Consider the following 3,905-nt stretch of genomic DNA (forward strand, 5'->3'; position numbering starts at 1 on the left):
CTGTGGAAAAAAAAAACAGGAATTTGATTAAACGAACAAGAAAATATTTAAAATCCATGAGAAGAATTACACTAGATTTATAAATTGAAGTGCAGGACTTGATAGTAAATTTTTTGAATATTTTTTTATATAGATAATTATTGTATTTTGCCCTTTGATTTTTTTTTTCTTGTCACGTAAAAAGAATTACACATTTGATTTCTAGTTGCTATTAAACCCGAGTTTAAGCATCTTTAATTGGATGATTAGGTGAGTTGGTAAACAACTAACTTGAGTAACTTTAGGCAAAATGGCCTAAATGGAACCTATACTTGTCCACTTTGTCATACCAGTCCCAAACTTCACTTGTTTTCATCCAGACACTTTAACTTGATCAAAGCCTATTATTTAAACCCCTCTCACCGTTAACCAAGCACATGTGTCAAAATAATGGTTGAGCTGGACAAAGTGGATGTAATTCACGCGGATAATGAGCGTGAATATGAGCATTTTGAACCAGAAATAATTAAAATAAGAAGAAAAAATTATTAAAATAAGAATGAAAAATAAAATAAGTAAAAAAAAAAAGAAGAAAAAAGCAAACGGGTGGATCCAAATAACTGAAGCAAACGGGTGGATCCAAAGAAGTAATTTGTTCTTCCCCATACCCACCTTTCTCTTTCTCCTTGTTACTCATATCATTCAAGAATTTGTATCAGAAATACCTCTGAAAGCTCAAGACTTCCAAACTTCCTTCATAGGTTACTGAAATCTAGCAAGATCTCGATCCACAAAATAACAGTACTAACAATAGAGAAATTAAAAGGAAAAGAAATAATTCACAAATAGAGTAATCAATAGGGAAGACGAACAAGCTCCCGCCGTCGACAACCTCTCGTCGCTGACGCAAGTCGCCGCCTTTATCAGGGACCAAACCACTATTAACAAAATCAAAATCTTCCACGCAAACCTAGAAATCATCCATGCATTCGCTAACACCGGCATTTGGCTCACAATCACGGTTCCAAACGACAACGTTTTATTAGTTTCTAAATCCGCCGGTGCGACAACATGGGTCAATGAAAATCCCGGCAATAATGACGCAGAAGAGAGGAGAGACAGAAGTGGTTCATACTTTCTAAGCCCTAACTAAGTGGGTAAGTGTAAAATGAGGGAAAATTTGGGTTTGGAGTTAATAATCATTTCCCGTTTTATTTGGCCATATTAAATGACCCGGAGCCTACGTGGTTTAATTTTCTTGACGTGGTGTCCTATGTGTAGGAGATTGTATTACACGCATTGGCAGCCTCGTGTCATAAGCGTTTATTATACACGTTTTGAAGGAGTGTAAGTGTTCAATTGACAAATTGTTAAGTTTGAAAACCGGCATGACAAAGTGGGACAAATATAGATGTCATTTAGGCCAATCTGCCAATACTTTATTATAACTCGAGAATGAAAAGTGGACAACATTATAAATCCTAAACTGGGGTGGGGAAGAAGGACACATAGTTATTTGGTAATAAAATAAATAAGGTAACTAGAAAAATAAAAGTTGAATTCAGTAAGAGATATAATTAAAATCTTAATATCATTAATTTGAATTTCAGTGTTGGAGTCTCACAACTTCTAATTTCAATAACCTTTTGCAATTTTAGATGTATAGGTATAGTATGTTTGGCCAAATTTCTCTAAAGCCAAAAATACTCTTCTTTGCCTTCAAAATAAAGTATTTTTTTTCAAAGTTAAAGTGTTTGACCAATTTTTTAGAAGAAAAAAAGTGCCTTTGAGTTGAAGTAGAAACAACTTTGGAGAATTAGAAAAACGTAGCTTATCCTCAAAAGCAGTTTTTTTGAAAAACACTTTTGAGAAAAATACACTTAGAAGCACTTTTTAAAAGTTTGATCAAACACTAATTGCTGCTCAGAAGTGTTTTTAAATTAATTAATCAAATAAAACTTCTTCTTACCAAAAATGCTTTTGAGAAAAATATTTTAAAAAAAACACTTATCAAAATAAATTAATTTTTGAAGCTTGGCCAAACATATTATTAATTCAGCACCCATAACTCTTTGAGAAATATCAGTACCTTGGCTTTAGCCAAATAACAATCGACAAATAGAAAGTAGCATACAATTACTATATTACAAGAACAAAGTCATAACATAACCACCTTTAACGACAGGGGCGGATGTAGCGTATACTCGACGGGTTCAATTGAACCCATTGTATTGGTAGAAAATAAATATAACACATGGAATTATGTGTGGCTGACAAGGCATGATACGTAGATCACTAAAAAGGTGACACCTGGAATACTGCACTAGAAGATGCATAAGATACAAGAGGCACGGGCAAATCACTCACGAGATGAAGGAATGCAGTTGCTCGAGTCTAAATCATTCAGTAAATATGGGCTGAATGAATCAAGACAGTAAGAATGGAAAGATTCACGAACCTCTAATTAATGAGGAATAAGAATTGGAATCGTTACACAAACAGTTACGATTGTCAATTATAAAGGATCATTAGTGTCATTAATGTCATAATGATTCGTCCATAAAAGGGAGGAAACGTTATATTTGTAAACCCCTATAAAAGGCAAGAGAACTTCATTTGTAAGGATCATCTGGGACTATATTGGAATATATTCACTTTACTTTGCTGCTATCTTGACTTCGCAATCAATTATTTATTTACTTATTTTTGTCTTTTCCTTTCATATAGTTAAGAAAGTACGAATTTTTTTGATTATCAGTAACCCGAGTTCTTCTAAAAATAGGCTTTGACCGAGATACACATTTTTTGGTTAAACAAATTGGTTCCGTTGCCGGAAATTGGATAATCTTTTCACTTTCCAAGTTCATTTTTCTGTCAAACAATCATGTCGACTGCTAACGACACAACCAACAAAACCAACTGAACCAACAAAATCAACATGAAGATGAAACTCCAATCCCTTCACCCCAAGATTCTCCTCAACACTCCCAAGACGGTTCGCCTGGCAGATCAATGTCACATGTGAATAATCAACAAGGGGATGATCAAGCTGCTGAAGATGCATTGAAACAACTAATTGCGGAACACGTCAATAATTCTCTTCAAGCTTTTGTTAGTGGAATACCAACTGTACCACCAACTCCACCTCCAAACAACACCGCAACCATAAAGAACCCACGCTCAGGACTTGCTAATTCAGACAGTGGAGGAACTCCCAGCGAATCTCGCGATGGAAGGTCAGGTACCCCAAATAATTCTGATTTACAAAGTTTAGTACTAACCTTGAAGAAATAGCTCAAGGAGCAGAACGATAGCATAGAGCAAATATCTGGTGTGCCACCCGTGATTAAAGGAGTGGATATTGATAAGTATTCTCAACAGCCCTGGAAGCCAAGTGCCGCTCCCTTGCCGATTCCGAAAAAGTTTAAGATGCCTGATATTCCGAAGTATGATGGGACAACCGACCCACGAGATTATGTAACTGCATTTACAACTGGCATAAAAAGCAACGACTTGACCAAGCAAGAAATTGAGTCGGTCGGTGCTGGTCAAAAAATTTGATGAAACACTCACAAAAGGAGCACTAACATGTTATTCTCTTTTACCAGAAAATTCTATTGATTCTTTTGCTGAGCTTGCAGATTCATTTATAAAAGCACACTCGGGAGCTCAAAAAGTTGAAAAGAAGATGGAAGACATCTTCAAAATATAACAAGGAGATACGGAGCTACTCAGGGAATTTGTGGATAGATTCTAGCGTGAAAGGATGATGTTACCACGTGTACCTGATAATTGGGCGGCCATGGCATTTGCAAGTAACCTAAATGAAAAAAACTCAGAAGCCACTGTGAGCACGTGATTTTTGCCCTATCTGAATTACTCCCAGAAATTCAAACAAAATGATTTCTTTCATTATTTGCAATTTT

The sequence above is a fragment of the Nicotiana attenuata genome, unplaced genomic scaffold (genome assembly GCF_001879085.1).
Source record: "Nicotiana attenuata strain UT unplaced genomic scaffold, NIATTr2, whole genome shotgun sequence".
NCBI classification, from domain to species: domain Eukaryota; kingdom Viridiplantae; phylum Streptophyta; class Magnoliopsida; order Solanales; family Solanaceae; genus Nicotiana; species Nicotiana attenuata.